We start from the raw sequence: 19,055 nt of genomic DNA, 5'->3' as shown, positions 1-19,055 counted from the left end.
GGATGCCCACCGCGAACAGAGCATATGCAAAATGTGTGCGTTTGCGCGCCGCATCATTCCGAAGCACATGTTGCTATGCAAGTTATTGCTGCTGATTGTGATATCTGCTGGGTATTTATGTGGCGATTTGCAATTAAATCTGAATTGAGTATTATTTACGCATTAATCGTTATTAGCTGTTGCAGTGCGTCGTCGCGCATGCGCATATCATGTTGTCATGTCTGTATTTAAATTGAGTTGGTCGGTGGGCTGCGGCGGCGACAACAGGTTTGCAGCAGCATCCAGTTGCCTGTATGCAACACATCAAAGTGCAGCGCATTTGTGCAACTGGTGGCGACTCTTGGCGATCGCACTGTCAACACACGATGATGAATTGCTTTGGAGGCGCATTGGTCAGTTGGTGCGCCAACAATGTGTGCAAATGCGTTTCGGTTTGGCAGTTGGCTGCTGCTGACAATGACTTTGATGGTAACAAGTGCGGCTCCTTGCGCGATATGTGGCAACACACATCGTTTAGTGGCACCGTGAGTGACGACAAGTGCATATTTTGTCATTGCGACTGTTGCTCTTCGTTGTGCGCGGTATACAGTTAGCTGGCGGCATGGTCGAGTAGTCGAAATGGGTGAGTGATTGCAGCCACGCGCTGTCTTCACAACTTCGGGGAATTCGTTGAATTCGTTGAATTTTCGCGCTTGCTGGCCACCTTGCCTCGATTGCGGTCTAAGGTATTGCATATAAAATGTACTAATAACTGTACAAAAAATACAGTAATATTTGTGCAAATAACTTCAGGGGGAGAGAGGGAAATACTTAATAAATTTCTTGCAGAAATAATGCTTTGTAAATATTAACTAACCATTTTAGTTTGTTATTGGGCAGTCGAAAAAGTATTTTCGTATTTTGTCAATCATTGAAATAATGTCTCTAGCGGAACTATGGCAAAAAGTGGTCGACCAAAATGGTATTTGTTCTTTTATTTATTAGTATAAATATAAAAAATAAGTTAAAATTTAATTAGAAATACGAAAAGACTTTTTCGACTAACCAATATACTTAGGTGCAGAACAAGCTTCACTTTTTGAAGCACTGTGCAGCCATTTATAGAATCATTTGTTAAAAAGCTCAGCTCAATTATTTGACCCGCGCTCATTTTTTATCTCTGAAGAGTAATAAACTTTTGCCGTTTTGGCTGAAGAGCAGACACATTTCAATGTATGAATAAGTATATATGTATGTATATGCACCGCCCATCCCACTTACAAAACTTAATGATTTGGCAGCACCTACACAAAAGTACTTTTGTAGCAATAATAGTAAATATTTACCCACTCAGCACTCCAACGAAAATTACAAGCAAACACTTCAAAGTCTGTTGAACTGTCAACCGAGCCAATCGCCCCACTCAGCAGTTCCTTAATTTTCGACCGACATTATTGTCATTTTCTGTATTTTGTCATACTCTGACTCACTGTAGTCAAAAAAAAACAGTCAAAAAAATTTGCGAAAAATATATTTTTTTACATAGATATATGTAGTAATGTGTCATAGTGTGGCAAGAGAATATATGTACTTTGCTAATATTTTAAGAGCGGGCATTGAAATTGTTAGCTTCTATTACTACTTACTGCATTACTTTCTATAATTTTTTTTCTTTACAGGTGCAGCGCCAAACAGGTGTTCATCCTCATTACTACACACAGCTGTCAGTGGCATTCAAGACAGCAATGCCGTAAATCTGCCAATGCGACACACATGCTTATGATGGATCGTGATTACATAGAGGCATAACTAACGTCAAATGGCTTGTCAGTCCGTCAGGCAAGCAGCCAACTAGCGCATAGTATCAGATTTCAATTATTGCCAGACGGCAGTAAGCTAGACACTTACCCACGTACACACACACATATGTGTAAAGGAAAAGGAGTTGATAATTTCTCACAATTGAAAATATGAGTGCAAATGAGTGAATATAAAGTTAAATAAGTGCAAATATATTCTATTATTAATAATTTAGTTTTAATCATTTTTAATTTAGATAAATTCAATTATTTTATTTGCATAAATGCTGCAGCTACTTTAAATACTTATAAGCACTTATCTTACTAATTATTCTACAAATTTCTACAAAGCACTGAAGGTGGCAAGCAAGTTGAGTGATATCTTGAAAGCGAGGTGCGCTATTTTTTTATTTTATTTTATTGCCACTGCTGCTTAGTTCCTTAATTTTTAATGAAACATTTGAATTTTATTGCGGTTAATTATTTGCTTAGCGCCGTATCGCTTCGCTTTTCGCAGACACAGCTCATTTACATGCGTATCTAAAGACACTTGCTGCGGCGCAGCGACCATTGTTGTGCCTGTAAATGTGATTTTGCAATTGCCAACTGGCTGTTCACACTAGAGCGCAGGCTCGCAGGTCTTTGGACAGATAAAGTTGCAATTGCAGACGCATTTGTTGCATTGCTGTCTGCAACCTGCCATTGTCTCCTACTTTGTTTGCGGTGTGATTTCGCAGTAAATTGATATGCAACTGTCTCGGGTGGTGTTTTTGATTTTACTAGCGCACAATAGTCTGCTGCTGGCACGTAGATGTTATGCTTGAGAAGTCGTCAAGTTCAGTTCACACGCTTTCACTAATATGCAGTCGCACTGATGCCGCGCTTGATGAGCATATGAGTTGGCACCAAAAAAAAAGAAGTTGTGAGAAGCATGCCAAGCATGTTACGGAAACTCTTACTGAAAGCCCTGCACAAACACAAGATTTCAAGATGTGAGAAAAACGAGACCTACGTGTTTCATTAATATTTCTAGCCTCAAAAAAAATAATTCTGGACAGCGCAATGCCTCGCTTGCAGTTGTAAGCGCTTTTTCATTTACCACCAACAGTTGCACGTGATTAATGACAACGAAAATACTGTAAATCGACGCTGTTTACTTCAAATAAATAATATCGATTATTTCGTGCAAACGATTCGGCTGCGTGTATCGTAAACATACTTCGTTATATTTGGTTATTTGGAACACAATTTGTAGCGCATGTCGGCGGTAGTCAGTCAACTCGTGCATGTGATTAATTTGTATGCCTAATTTTCTATGCGGCGCATTTTTTTATCAGTTCCACAAAATCTGGGACACACAAATCACATAAACACATCACCGCTCAGCGGACAGCCTGTCAGCGCCGCGCTGATTGTTTCAACTCGCGAGAGTCGCACGAATTGTCGCCGCGCGGCGGTGGATTTGCATAGAGCTATGGGTATTTTCACAACCACTCTGAACAGCTGATGGTTTATCTACAAAACTACGGCTACAGATATTTTTTTCTTTGCTGAAATCAATCTGATCTCTAAAATCATTAAAATCGAATGTTCGAATGCTAATACAATATATAACATGGAGCAGCAGTGTATATGGGAAATGGAAATTTGACGCGAATAAAATGACTCACCAATGGTGGACTGCAGGCAACGGTGGATGTTTGCTTTTTTCTCATACGTGCGGAACTATAAAAACAATAAAAAGCATTGAATTTAGTTAAATAGACGATAAATATGTGAATAATGCATAATTTGAAGGTTGTTTGGTAGGAAAAAGAGTTGTACCGTTAATTAAAAATTAACTTTTTTGTTTTTTTTGTGCATAAATCTAACTAGCTTTAACCAGTTGTACCACAGTTTGAATATATTTCGTAAACAGCAACGTATTTATTATTTTTTGTTTGTAAGAAGCTGCTCTGCTTGAACAAATCAGGTGAAGGTTTTTATATAAGAATTATAACTTATATATAGGTTACCCTTATGCAATTAGCCTCCTCTTAAAGTGTTTATCTTATTTCTATTCATCAATGCACCTATACAAAGAAAAAGATTTGGAGAAGACTACATCGTTCAAGTAAAAAGCTTAAGACAATCAAATAATAGATCTCAGAGGAGCTATAAACCCGGAATGCTAACCAATTTTTAAAGATTAATAAAAATGCAGACTCCAACAGTTTGCACACTGACTTAATTTTAGGTGGGATTATTCAATTTCGAAAATAGAGATTCTCTCAAGTTTTTCTTTCATTAAGTTCATTATTTTTGAAAAGAACATTTCAGGTGGGCTTCGATTAGAGCCTTGAAGTCACCGCTATATCGAACTGCCTGCAACATACTCTTACTCTAGCTCTCCCTAAAATCCAAATTCATACGCGACACGCCACTTCGTCGATATCCGAGAACCAGAAGTTGGAAACTTTCTTAGAAGTATCTGCGTCTAATGGAGCTAGAATTCGCTCAAGACGCACGCATGCGCACCAGTGAATCATCTACGCAAAAGTTGCTTAAACATATTAGTGTAAATTTGCAACACTCATACACACACACGCATACGTGTAGCTTCGTGCGTGTGCATTTGTGTAGCAAAGCCGAGCATTTGCGCTGCGGACGCGGCGTGTTGGCTACGTGGCGGTGCTATCATTATCCTTCATTATTATTTATTATCTTGTATTCGCTTGTTATTGCAGCTACCAACAACAAATGCGGCAACAACGGTGAAACAAAACGAAATGCGAGCCGCTTATGCCCCGACCGAACGGCTGGCCGTCGGCGCTTGGCTTTGCTTTTACAGCATTTCCATCTTCTTGCTATCGCTGTTGTTGCTCACAACAACATCACTGCAGTGCCCAACGGATGCTGCAGCTGTTCAGCATCTGTGCCGTGTTGGTGCTGTTCAGTATTGTCATTACACGCTTAAGCCGTGTTGTAACAGCCACTAATATGAAATTATCTTTTAGCAAACAGGTTCTCACCTGAAATTTAATAATTGTGCCAAGTTGTGTTGTCAAGGTACTCGTATGTTGGCCAAGTCCTCATTGCACCTCCTTCTACAGCTGCAGTGCGCGGTTGTGGTTTTCGATTTTTTGTTTTTTTTTTGGCGTGTCGGCGTTTTCGCTCAAACGCACCCTTCTGCGTTGCCTTTTTCAGCAAATTATGGCATTTCAAGCGTTTGCAGTTGCATTCCACCGACTACTTAATTCCAACTTTTTCCCCACTTTCGTACACATGTATTTACATGCACACGCACACTTCTATGTATGAATGCCATGCTGTAGCGCTTTTGGCATCAATTTGCTTATTTATTGTTGCTGCTGCGCTGATCGGTGTATTAAAATGCGCGTTCATCACAGGAGTGCAGCGGATGCAATTGCCATATTTGTCAGATTGTTTACATTCCTGCAATATTTCACCATCCACTTGGCCATGCCCGCTGCGCTGTGTTGCCGGTTTTGGCTGCGCTGACGCGGAAGACACGAGTGCGAGCCCTTTGTCGAGTATTCAATGGGCTTCTGATGCATGTCACCGTGTTGGAAAGCCGCACATGAGAGCTGAGTGAGTGACTGCTGATGATATTATTACAGGAAATTAAGATTTTCTCACTGATATCTGGCCACTTGTGAAATATTGGCAACTCTTTCTGTTTTTATATAACATTTTGACTTTCTACATACATTCTACAATTTAATGACACTGCCTGAGTACACTTAGAACTTCGCACTCCTAAGCTTAAGTGCGATTGCTAAGAGCAAGCGCTTGAAGCACGCATTAACTAGTCTTTACACACGCACACTCGTGAATTATTGTTATTGCTTTTATTTTTCACTAATGTGTGTTTATTAATTTTTGTTGTTGCTTGAGCACATGCAACTTTATTTCATGCCTTTTACTTTGACTAATTGCTTCAGTTAAACTGTCGACTCGGGTTTTAGTGCGCACACAAAGCTGAACTTTAGCACCGAGTCAGCCCATTACAGAGCAAAAACAAAATATGTATTGTCCGCATGTGTACATAAATACATACAGATAAAATGGCGGGTAACAAAAGCGCTGCGCACAAAACCGGCATTAGCAAAAAAGCGGCGACAGTGACGTCGGCGACAGAGCAGCTCGGCTCGGCAGACTAAATCGTAGCAGTTAGGGGACTGCGACTTTTACTTTGGCCAGCAGTGAGTGGCGGCTGGAGACGGCTGCCTTTGTTGTTGTGCGCACAGGCGATCGGTAATAAAGAAGCGCCAACGTCAACACTTTTATGATGGCTCCAAGTCACAGCGGTGACCACGATAATGGCGACAACAACAAAACGCGACTTAGAGCGACATCATAATCGGCAGACAGCTAAGTTGTCATTACCTACAGTATCTAGTATATATGTAGTAGCTACGTAAGGGCATATGTGTATGTGTGGACCTAGCGCGAGCACATCAAAGTCGTACTCAACTAGCCGCCTTAGCGTTTCTTTACAGCACTGTATTTGTTGTAATTGCAAGTATAGTACCAAGTGCGAACATATGTACAGGTATGTTGACTTGTCCGTCATGATCTGCCAGCTAGCGGCTAGAAGGTTATATCATCAGTCAGCACATTTCATACTCTCATTTAAGCCGAGCTTGAGCGCTTGTGCTCATGTACATTACATATTACAGCTACTTTTTGCCAGTGCTTCACTAATCTCTGCTTTTATTTCTGAGCGCAGTTCTTTGGTTGATGAAGATGAGTTGCTAGAATTTTTGAAAGCAGCGTTGATTGGCAACTGCAAGTAGGCAACTAAGCCGGCTTGAGTTGCCGGCCCAAGTTAATCTGATTTTGAGATTTCAATTTGTTTTGGGTCCAACAAAAACTTTTCAGCAATAACCAATAGAGTTAATGCTCGTATGCTTGTAAGTGTGTTGGCATTGTTGTAAAAATAAGCAGTTCGTTAGCAGCGACAGTAGCGCTTATGTTGTGCCAGATTTGAAGCTCAAAAGTGGGTTGATTCCTACCTCATTTTGATTTTGTATTAAATTGTTCGGCGCATTGTTTGTAGGCTTGGTAGGCATTGCCAGTGAATACTCGTTGGTATGTATAACAGTTCGTGACTTTGTCAAAAGCGAATCGTGCGCATCTGCCCAAAAATAAACGAAGCGCTGACAGCATTAATATAAACGTGTCAGCGATTTTTTGCGCTCGTAAGCAGTCAGTTAGCTTTACAGATATGAAATCGGGCATATACATATGAGTACAATTGATATGGATCGTGCTACGCTGTATAAGTATGTATGCAGTTCAACCAGTGCGCTGCTACAATGTAATTACTAAAGCTCAGCTATTGTTCGTTGGAAAGTTGTATGCGCTCTCTTAGAGCTCTCCTATAAAATTGCTATAATTTTTTAAATTTTTTACAATTACTTCTCAACAGCCAAGTAATTTTGGTATAAGGCTCAAAAGCGTTTCAAAAACTTACACCGAATCATAGAATGAGCATGAAGTCAGTTTACGAAAGTGTGTGACGCAAAAGTCGTTGAGCAAAGGGTTACGCGAAAAAAGCAGTGCAATTAAATTTAATAACATTTTTCTACAAACAACTCGTTGTTGTGATCAGACGATATTTACAAAAGCAGGCGTAATAAGTTTTGAGTAGTCTATTTGTGGAGCAATTTTTTTGAAAAACTTCTAGCAAAACTGAACTCACATTTAGAGGTGTATCAATCATTTAAGACAATTTTCAAAAATGCTTCCATCTATGCTGCTTTGACAAACGACTTTTTCATTATAAACAATTGAAAAATTTATATAATCCTTAGGGGATCCGGAGAGAGAGCTTTCACTGTATTCTTCATTTATAAATTGTTTTAACTATCCTATCTTCTAAGTTGGTTCGAACTGGACACAGTGTGCTAAATTTTACTAAAATCGGTTCAGTAGTTTAATAGTCCATCGCGGACACACAAGTGGCATGTACTTTATATATACATATATGTATAAAGATTTTTACTTCAATAACAATGTTCCGTCGTCGCCATAAACTAACCAAAACATTCGCCATAGAGTGTTTTTTAATTGAAGAAATAATTCGAAAGTCAGTGAAATCAATTAACTGGGATCAGTTAAGTGGGTACCACCGTGTGCGACGTAGAAGTTAAAGTGAAATGCCAAAAACACTGTGAAAACAAGGCGCACCCACGAATGAAATCGCAGCAACGAATTTCTGGTAATCGCTTCAAGCAGCTAACAGCGTACTGTTAAGATTCAAGCACACAGCTAGCCTTTGCTAATACCAATCGCTCTGGCGCACAAAAATCCTTACCGCTTCATAGTCAAAAACTGGTATGCCACAGTACACAGAAATATTTTTATGTGGGCGGCAATATTTTTCGTGTACTTTTCTTACTTTTGCTGCCAATAAGCTTGTTTATTCCGCTTTTCTGCGCCCCTTTTGGCGACGTGCCTCCTTTTATGGCAAACGCCACGCCAAAGCACTCGGAGCCAACGCGAGAAAAGCAAATACTATATATCCCCGCTACCCGCATGTGGACCGTACTGATATTTATGTGTACAGACATGTATGTACTCATATGCGTGGACAACATGACGTAGAGAAGTGCCCAGCTTGAAGCACATTTGGAAATTCTTTTTAGCAGAAATAATGTTTATTTTCTTAATTTTATAACGGTGCTTATGTTATCCGTACAATTAAAATTCACGCTTAGTGGTATGGTATCAGGATGGTATCTACTGGGAGCGGAGCTTGCAACGGAAAAAATCTTCCAACTCTGCATTGCGAAGCTTCTGTCGTCGCCGGCACCGAGCAAGCCATCTTTGAAGGCAGCACACACAAATAAGGACTACTCACTGCAGTCATTGACACGATCCGACACAATATTTACGTAAGCCTCGACATACTCGTAAATAATTGTCAACGCTTATTTGTATAGTTATGCGGGAATACCTTTTTAATAAGCTCTTTTATAGCGATTAACGCCGAGGCATTGACAGCCTAAATACAGAGTGGAGCGAAATTTCGTTATTAACCCAGAAAAGGTCCAGCACATTTCGATATGCGCTGCCACACAGCGCAGCCCGCGGCAGATTAGCAATGTGCTTAATTGTCGCTACACCACAATGGCTACTGTGTGCACCGCTCGTTGGCGATGGCGATGACGATGACGATATCCAGTTTTGGCGGCGGCACGCAGCCACAGCCAGTCCCAACACCAAATGACTGAAAAATTACAAATGTGCGCATTTAAAAACTCATTAAGCGCGACACATGGCATCGCGGCGACTCACAAGGTCCAGACAAGAACGATGACGATGGGCCGCTGGGAATCAGACGCGCAGTTTTAGCGCTGACTGCTCGGTGGCCGTAACTGTTCCTGCTTGAATGCTGCGTCTTTTTGGGTGTACGCATGCGCACAGGTGCAACAGATGTGTTATATGACTGACAGTGTGATGGACGTACGGACGGACATAGCGGACGGACGGACGTCTGGGCAAAAGACAACAACAAAAAGGGCAAATGAACTGCTGGTTGCTTTCGTACGTGAGCGGCGCAAAACACAAATTAAATTTGAGTATCTTCGGTTGCGGTAGAGTTTGGCAAAGCAGACATCGCGAGGCGCTGGGTTCTTAAGCGAAATGTCGAAAATAAACGCACAAAGCGAATTGCAGCCGTAACGAAAATGATGATGACAGCAAATGAAAGGTTCAAGCGAACGAAATGGGCAGTGCAAGTATGCAACAAACAACACACAATTACCCACACATGTTCAAATGTGCAACTGAGTGTTGTGTCAGCAATGGTACAACGTTGTAAGTTGGCCTGTTGCTGCTGCTTGCCATTTCGGCCGGAGCGTAACAGATGTGTTGCAGCCTTCTGCCAGCACGTTGCGCCGCCTTCACCCATATTGTTTGGTCCCTTGCGCAGAAAACTGGTTTTTGGTGTAGGAAGCATAAAAACTTGTGTTGCAAGATCGATTCTAGGAGATTTCACTTTTTACCCACACTTCGTTGGCATGCCACACACTCTTTTTTGTGGACGTTCAACTGCCCACTTGAGCGTGAGTGTGTGTATGTGTGCAGCGCATCAAGCGCACAGCACAACATGCCCATCATCATTGTCGTCAGTGATCATCGGCTTTGGTATTGCAGCAACGCAGTCACTGGCTGACAGACGGTTAAAGGTGCAGTCACAGACACAGCAGCTGCCACAACACAAAAACAACGACACACTTGGCTATACACACAGGTATCACAGGTATATGTGTGTATGTGCGTTCGTGGACCGTCGTCAGCAACCGTCGCCAATACATCAGACACATGGTCACATGGTCACATGGTCGTGCAACATTTACCACAGCAGTTGCAGTTGTCGTCAGTTGTTGCTGTTGCCTTAACTAACTGCTGCTGCTGCAGCTTCTCTTTTGGCATTTGGCTTATGCTTGTTTGTTGGTGCTTTTTTTTGTTTACTGCAATTGTTGTTGACTTTATCGTGCATTGTCAGTTGGCAATGCAACGGAAAACACATAAATTTCGCGCAATTGCAGCGTTCGGCTCTCGTTGCCTTGCCCACCGTTGTGACAAGTTGCACATTCTTTGCAGCCTTTTGCAGTTGTTGTTGTTGTTGTTGTTGTTGTCGTTGTCGCTGTGGTTGTGTGTAGTTGCAATCAATGTTGGCGATACGCGATTGGTATGTCATAAACATTGGCATTGATTTTTGATTTCCACTGAATGGCAATGTGACAGCGTGCCTCTAGGCGTATCACAGCCGAACGCGGCCAAAGACGCAGCAACAGTCGCCTGCTGCCGCAACACGCCAACTGAATTTTTACATACATATAACCAAATGCAAAGTATGTAATGAGAGTGATGCACTAGGCTGGAGCAGTTCGCCTTAGGAGCTTTAGAGGTTTCAACTGGAGGCCTAATTTAAAACCAACTTAAATTCAAAGCATAAAATTTATTATAAACAACGCCAAATATCGCCAAACAAAACTAAGATTCAACTCTTTGCTCCCTTCGCTTCTACACTGACTACTGATTCACTCAAATGTCATTAAATGCGACTGCGAACACACGTTAAAGCCCACAAGAGTCGTGGTTATGCAGCAAAAAAAAAGGTGGTTAACACAATGTTAGCTGCATGCAACATCACTTGCGACAAGCCAACAAGCAAATTAAGAATGAGCGAAAACAAATTAACCAAACACGCATCCTACAACTTGCCACACACACGCCAGACCTCACTCACGCGTGCAACATGTAGCACAAACAACGACTCGCACTTACATATATGCAGCATGCCACGCACATTATTAAGTGCCGACACCAATGTGCTAAAAGCAAATTAAACGCGAATGCAAAGCGTGCGGTGTGAGCCGCCAACTGATTTGCATTTGCTTTGGCTTTTCGATTTGCTTTTATTGAATATTGCTTGTTCGAATGTCAGCTTTAATTTGCCACTAAATATGGCAGGCATTAATGCGCAGCCAAAACATGTTTGCTCGCCGCCGCCGTGCGCATGTTGCAAGCCGCGCACGCGGTGTGTCTTCAGCATTTCTTAGTTGTGCGCCAGAACTACTGCCGGCTGATGGTGCGTGAAATGTGGACGCCACTTGTGCCACGCCGCACAGTAACAGCGCAACGCCGTTCGCAGGATTACCATTTGTTTGTGCGCTCTTTTGTTCCTCCTTGACGGCCGTTTAATTAGAGATAAACAGGCGATAAGCGATTAAAGGCTGCTACTATTCTCGTTGACTTGTGTCTATTCGGAATCTGAAGGAACTTGTTATTGTCTACTAAATTTATGAATAAATAAGAATAAAATTTTCGATATAAGTATATGCCATCAAAGGTTACTATTTTATCATTCAAAGTATGTGTTTTAGACATTAAATTGTGTTAAAAGCAAATTCCCTGAACTGCTAATGTTGTCCTAGGGTTCACACAAGATAAAAGAGTTTATTTTCTCATTCACTCGTCCGACTACATAAAATAAAGGTCATATTAACCCTGAAATATGTTTTTTATCCGCTTTTAAAACACTTTTGTCAAAGGCACTCTAGATTTAACTTACTCCCTTACAACTTCCGCCAAACTACCTTTCTGTGCGGCCAATATTAAATTTAAAATTTTTTTAATAAAATCTGACAAACACGTTTAGGGAACTGTAGTTAGAGAATATGATGAATACTAATAAAAAACAAGACACATATTCTCGGAAATTTCGTAAAGTAGAAATAGCAACTAAAGATCGTTGAGCAAAATTGATGTTAACAAGTGTAAACACAGGCAGACTGACCTCACTCGCTAAATTTATTTACGTCGCTTTCAGAAATTTTCATTCAAGAAATCCCCAAACTCATTTTTTAGGTAGCGTATTTAAAGAGTCACACTACAAAATGTGGCGGCTCGCGGCAGTAAAACACAAGGCAAAATGTAGATAACCGCCACTGTGGGTAACTAACTGTAGTCTAAGGCCAACCGAGCGACTATCAGCGCGAAGCCGAGTGAACTCCGTTCACTTTCAGTCAAGTTTTAATAGTTCATGAAATGAGGGCAAGCAAATCAGCCAAACCACCAGCCGGCTAACAGACAACGTGGGAACCTTTTGAAAAGCGCAAGCACTGCGATTTGTGGATTTTCAAATAAGTTTTAAAGTAAATGTCTTCGCATAGGCAAATACACACATTTTTATGTAAAGTATTAACTCAAACATGCGGCAAGCCGATGCATAAGAAGAGTTTTCAAAAACTATAATTTTCTTTTAGACATTTTTTTAAAATAGTCCATTAATAACTACAAAATCTCTCCACGGCTTATTGTTCATAAGCGAACTCCTCATGCCCGTTTGGAGTTGCTCACTCCACTAATAAGCCTACTGAATATCAACTTTTAAGGGCCACCGCTCGGCAGCTTAGTGCGCTGAAGGCTGTTGCTTGAACGGATGGATTGTCAATAGCTTGACATTTTGCTGCCACTTGTCAGTTGGACAGAAGTTATTGGCAGCTTCTCTTAGCGGTCAGCAGTCAGTGGCAGTAGTTGGCCGCAGGAAAGCCACACCATGTGGAAAGGTAACTCAATACACACGGCTGTGCGGGGCGGCAAAGGCTGCGCTACTGCACTACTGTCACTCTTGCGGCTGCCATTGAACTCTGCACCACTGGGTCCCACACGAACAACGTTACTTGCGTGGTGGGTATTGTGCTGCTTGCAACGGTGGCCATTTAACTTGGAATGAGTTGCAAATTGCAGTATTTATTTGTTGGCATTTGCCTACAACACTGGTAGTGGTAGCAGCAATACAACGGCAGCCGGACAAGCGAACGTGTATATCTGTATGTACGCTGTACGATAAAGAAGCGTCCATAAAATCTGAGCAGCAGCTGCCACATAAACTAGCGGATGTGGAATTTTGTAAGTTTCCTTCGAAACCGCTACTTACCGCTGCCGCTGTTGTTGCTGTTACCCCATACCGCCACAGCCCGCCACAATCCGCCACCGTCGTAGTCATTTGCCAGACACGCTGTTTTAAGTGCGGTACAACGTGCTGGTTTTTGTTGTACCGAAAGGTTGTACAGATTGGTTTTATGTTTTTTCGGGGCATACAAGCTCGTTTGTGCCACCGCTGTGCCCGCTTTCGGCCACTTAAACACTAAAGGCCATAACAATATAAGTAAAGTCCATTCTAAAGTTCAATTGGCGAGTTCAGTGTGCCTATAAACACTTGCAACATGCGACTGCGGCCAGGCTGGCATTCACACACACACACACATATACGTACGAACATTTCATGTATTTTGCTGTTGTTTCGGATTATCTCTGTTCAAGAACACGTCAAGTCTTAATTCCAGCGAATTGAAGTTCAGCTCGCTCGCAGCTTAAATCGAGCCGAGCGGAGTGTAGACCAGGCAGCGCAGAGCGGAGCGGATGCCCAGCGAAATCGTAGAATTACAAAAATCTCTACATTTTCACTTAAACCCCGCGCACTCGGAACATTTGACTTTTGCGGCTGCAAGCAATGTGTAGAAAAGATCAGCAGACAATAAAGCAACAAACAAGAGACGGAGCTCGCTGTATTACTTCACTTTAAGTACTCTTCTGCACACTATTAGGGCGGCAAAATACAAAACCAGTTGAAATGGAATTTTGTAATTGATATGGCATTTTTGCCAACCGCCAGACACCAGTGAGCGGCAAATAGCCACCAGCAAGCTGCCACCGTCTGTCTCGGACGCCTCAAATAACTCGGCCGCTTACATAGTTGGGGCGCTTTGCTGTTAGCCATGAGTGTGGGTACATATGTATGCCACTGTGTGTACGTGGAACTAAGTGCCATCAAACAAAGTGCAACATTCGCCACTTAATGGCGCTAGCGGAGCATTCGCATCGTTTTGCTTCGTTTTTTACAGAGCGTGCGCTTCAAGGCGAGAGAAAATCAATCATAGAAAATGTTCGGCCTAATGTTTAGACAACGGTTGTTAGTCTCGAACACAGGTACACGTGTGTATGTATACATGTGCCAAGCGAAGCAGTGAAATGAAGGCAAATAAATTAAAAGATATGAATATCTTATCATTCTCCAAACAGTTTTGTAAACTTGAGGTAAACTTCTGCTCGCTTTTACATATTTACTAAGGGAGGTGTACATATCGTCAAATAATAACTGATTCTAAATTCTTCATTTGCTGGTAAAAGTTGCTTGGTAAAAGTTATAATAAAAAATATTTTATTGTTCAAAATATTTGGTAGTCGAAAAAATCTTTTCGTATTTTGTGAATAGATGTCGTTACAGTCGTGTATCTCCAGTGCACACAATCACATTGTTTCATACCATCTAGCTTTGGAAAGGTGAGAATTTAAGCTTCATTTAACCAAAAAAATCTAAATTCAGGGAAGTTCAAAAAGAGGTTACGGCTGTTCAAAAATGAGTGAAAATAATGGAGAAATTCGCTATATTTTGAAATTTTTGTATAAAAAAGGGAAGAATGCTACGCAAGCCACCGATGAAATTTGTGAAGCTTACGGAGACGATACTGTATCAGTTCGTGTAGAATATCAATCGGAATCGGAAGAATGGCAAAAAGTGGCCGACCAATATTATTTACAAGTATTTATTATTATAAATATAAAAAAAAAATAGTTTAAATTTTATTAGAAATGCGAAAGATTTTTTCGACTACCCAATATATAATTTTTTTTTTTTTTAACATTCAAAAGTGGAGTTTAAAGAAATTAATAAATATTGTATTCCTCTGGCTGACCAACCGTCTATATATTTGTCTATGTCTATTTCCTAACACCTGGAAACTCTCGTCACGAACATTTGTTACAATTAATGATGTCACTCTCAGTTTGAAATGACGAATAGCCAATACGCAGACGCAAACACATTTATCAAATTACAAATCTCAACAACAGCAACAAAAGTTAGCAACAACAAAACACCGTGCCCAAAACGCTCGATAATTACACACCGTTCCTTGAACATGCCAAGACGCTCATACGCGCCTTTCTTTGGCGTTTTTAGAGCTCGGCCTTACTTATAAGGTTTCTGAAAATTGGTTCCTTACACACATGCACTTATAAAAAGGTGTAAGTATATTTTACTCTTCAGCGCTACAAAGCCATCCCGAAATAATAGCAACAAAGCGGCAAGATCATCGGCCGAGCACACAACAATTTTCTAAAAACCTTGTGAGCTATAATTTTGGTCTGCGCGTGAGCCTATTCGCTGCGAACATGTGTAGTTTTTGTTTTTTTTTTTGTTCGTTTTGACTCAGTTTTTAATCGTTTATTGACTTGTTTATCTGGACGAAGGCGGAAAAAATGTGCGAGTGTGCTTACGTTGTGCTACAAATTATTTTTAATGATGCTGCAAAAGAAGCGGGCACAAAACGCTTGAACCATACACACAGCTACACCAAATATATAGTACATATGTGAAGAAAAGTGGCGCGCACGCATGCGCAACAACAAATACATTGCGTGTTTTCGCTTTGCTGGCAAGCGCTGGCTGCCAGTGTGTTGCGTTCTCGGCATTGATCAAATTATTCAATTGTTGGCTATTTCTTAATTCCGCTGCTTTTTCGCATATACTATATGTATGTGTGTACATATTTATTTCTTATTGTTAACTGCTTTCGTCTTATTTTTAAATTTGCTACACTGTGCTTGACTTTTAATTGCTTTGCGCTAATGTTAAGCCTATTTCGAATTATATTTGTATTTCTGCTCATTTACTTAACTGTTTTTGTAGCTTTCAGCCGCTTATACAAAGACATATGTTAAATATTAATATTTTTCCATGCGAGAATTTCGCAAATTTCTGTCAATACTAATTTTTTGTAGCAAGTTTTTAATGAATTTAGGTTTAAAATTAAAATAAATTGTATAAAACATATAGAATATGCTAATATTAATTTATGGAGACTCAATAGAAAAACAAATAATTAAACAAAAAATAATAATTGACTCTTTTAGAAATCAAGCATAACCAACTCTACTCAAATGATGTATTTTTAATATTAAATATACATACTTTTCGCATAAAAATATAGAAAAAATTAAAAAAAATATAAAAAAAAATCCAACTCACCACAAAATATTTTCGCTGTGTCCAGAGCATCACACTTCAACGTCAACTTTTTCGGGCTGGAGGCTCAAGTTTCGCACCAGCTTCAGTCAAGGACGAAAATTGACAAGAACTGACAGCAGGCAGCAATAACTGACTGCAACAGAGCTACCAAAAACAAAAGAGTATAGCTTATCTTTTTTGTCAACTTTTTGACAGGAGTCAACTGACAGTTCTCGGTAGGCACACGGGAGCATATGCGCGTTTAACAGTAAGAGCTCATATTTCCAAAGCAGAGAAAATGAGCAATGCGTCTGTTGGTGGTAAGATTCAGCACTGCAATTTTTTGTAATTTCCATATTTTGCGCTAACGACGGTACTGTTAATGTATACATATGTAGCATGTCATCAAATGGTTGTATTTGTACAAAATATGCCCACGTGAAAGTAATTTTACTTCGACCAAATTGTTCTTCAACGGGAGCTCCTCTTCGAAATATTCGATTTGGCTACGTAACTGTTCAATTCATAACTGTTGACTTTCGGCTGTTGTCGCTTAATTCCAACGCAAATACCAACACAAAACAATGGTGTCGATTCGCGGCTTTTGACTGCCTGCCGCCAGTTCAGTTCATTTGCCGGCCCACTAAAATTCTGTTGACTTTGTGTTATTCTGGTCCGTGTACTAGTAGTCTGGCCTTTGGTGTTTACTCGAGGCTTTTTAACAGTTCGACAAACACTACAAAGCAACAAAACTTGAATCAGCTAATAAATTAGTACTGTTGTTGTTTGCTTTCATTGCTTTCATTGCCTCCATTCCAGCTCATCACAACTCAGGCGATCACATTTTTTTGGCTTCTCGAACTTCTTTCTTTTTGGTCTGCTTCCAATTCGCACCTGAGTGTTAACTAAGTGGCATTTTTCCAATGTTTTATTTTATTATGTTTTCAGTCTTTAGTGTTTTTTTTTTGCAGATATTTAAAGCACTGTTTGGTTGTATTTATTTATTTAGCACTGAAACTGCCTGAGTCTGGTTAGCAACACTGTTCGGTAAAATAAGCCGACACGATCATCTCAAATAGTCAGCCTCCAATGTTTAAAACATGCACAAAGTATACTGTTTGTAGTCATACTTGTTGGCTGAACAAACTTAGTAGACATCCGCTACGCTTGGCTAACAAGCGGACTTGTTGCTAGCTGTCGTTCAACTGATCGTAGCAGACGTGGCCAAAGCGACAGGTAACTACAGCGAGCGTCCCATCGAGGCGCACGAACTGCGCTCACTCCATTGATGTCATCGCCAGCGCTTACTCAGGCGCTCACTTATTGTACTACTGCACCGCTGTTCGGTACACGCTCGCGAGTATGCGTTCACTAAATTGCTAATCCGATCAGCGCACGAACGTTGTACACACTTATTGTTTTAGAAAACAGAATTGTGTTCCGAGTGGTTTGGTATGTAAATTTTATAGTCATATTATATGTAGTATAGTAAGTAGCAAACCGGCGACTTCAGCGCGCTGATCTTCACGAGCTGCAGCAAACCGATCCATTACGTTCGAATTTCGTTAAGCGACTTGTGCACATTCCCGGTGCACTCGGCCTTTTTGTAACCTTTTGTGACCATTGTGGTGTTGACAGTTATGTGCGCTCTTTTCGTGCTGTAAATCGATATGCCAGTGCAAAGCATCAGTCGAGCTGCTCTATCGCACGCACCTCGATAGTAATGGCACACAGGTTATGCTCTCTCCGGCGATAGTCGTGTATATAATAATTGTTTCACTTTTTCACCTGATGTGGTGTGCAGTCAAGCGTGCTGGAACACAGGTGTACTGCTGTATTATGTGGGTAATGAGTACTAGAACCGAACTGTGGCAGCGCCTAGTGTGATCTCTCTTCTACTAAAGTATTGTAGTCTTATTTCCGTTTTCAATTCGTTTCGAAGAGCGCACTTAGGCTGCTTTCTCACGCTCCAACTTGCGCTCTTTATTATTAGTTGCTGATACAATGCAAATGATCATTAACGCTTCTTCATTGTGAAATAATTTGTTGACCTCTTCCCGCTTTGAATGAAGAAACTTCCTCCTTCTATACTACAAACATATATATACATATATTGTATATTTTATTATAATTTGTTAACTTAACTGCGGTTCTTTTACATGTCTAGCACATAGTTAAATTATAATAGACACATATTTAGTACATATTTACTTATATAACATATATATATATGTATATAACAGATATATATATCCAGTTATATGTATATGTGTTCTTCTACAAACATATTTTCAACATCCCGCAATTAATAATCTCTGCTTTTTCTTTATTTACTTCTGTCTTAATAATTTTTTGGCTTTCAACCACGAATGCTCGTCGTTTACTTCCGTTTTATTGGGATTGGTAAGCATATATACATATGTGTGTATATTTGTAGAAAAAAAATTAGTCCATTATAATTAAAAACTGAGAAATTTTAGTGTTATAAATAAAATACCTATATATACTTAAGCTAGTACAAGTAAATGTCATGTTCTATCGAGTAAAGTTTACGGAAAAGTTTTTGATTCCTAAATGCCTAGAACAGCTTCAAACATTATGTGCGCATGCGCACCGATGTGCTCTATATCTCCAAAATTTTTAATAGATTTGAGAAACGAAATGAATAGAGACCATCCATCATGTAT

The 19,055-nt window shown here is 40.3% G+C and overlaps 1 long non-coding RNA gene across 1 annotated transcript in view; it reads right to left on the bottom strand.

Annotated features, from left to right (window-relative positions):
- LOC126753099 (uncharacterized) overlaps positions 1-17,898 on the bottom strand; it is a 30,367-nt gene extending 12,469 nt beyond the window's left edge. Inside the window, exons 1-2 of the long non-coding RNA XR_007666087.1 lie at positions 16,390-17,898; positions 3,449-3,503 (exon numbers count right to left, since the gene is read on the bottom strand). This is a non-coding gene — a long non-coding RNA (uncharacterized LOC126753099). The remainder of the gene's footprint in view (positions 1-3,448; positions 3,504-16,389) is intronic.
- Between the last annotated feature and the right edge of the window lie 1,157 nt (positions 17,899-19,055).

Source organism: Bactrocera neohumeralis, chromosome 3, assembly GCF_024586455.1.
Source record: "Bactrocera neohumeralis isolate Rockhampton chromosome 3, APGP_CSIRO_Bneo_wtdbg2-racon-allhic-juicebox.fasta_v2, whole genome shotgun sequence".
Classification (NCBI taxonomy): Eukaryota; Metazoa; Arthropoda; class Insecta; order Diptera; family Tephritidae; genus Bactrocera; species Bactrocera neohumeralis.
Note: the sequence above shows the minus strand (reverse complement) of the source record. Positions and strands in the feature narration are given on the sequence as shown.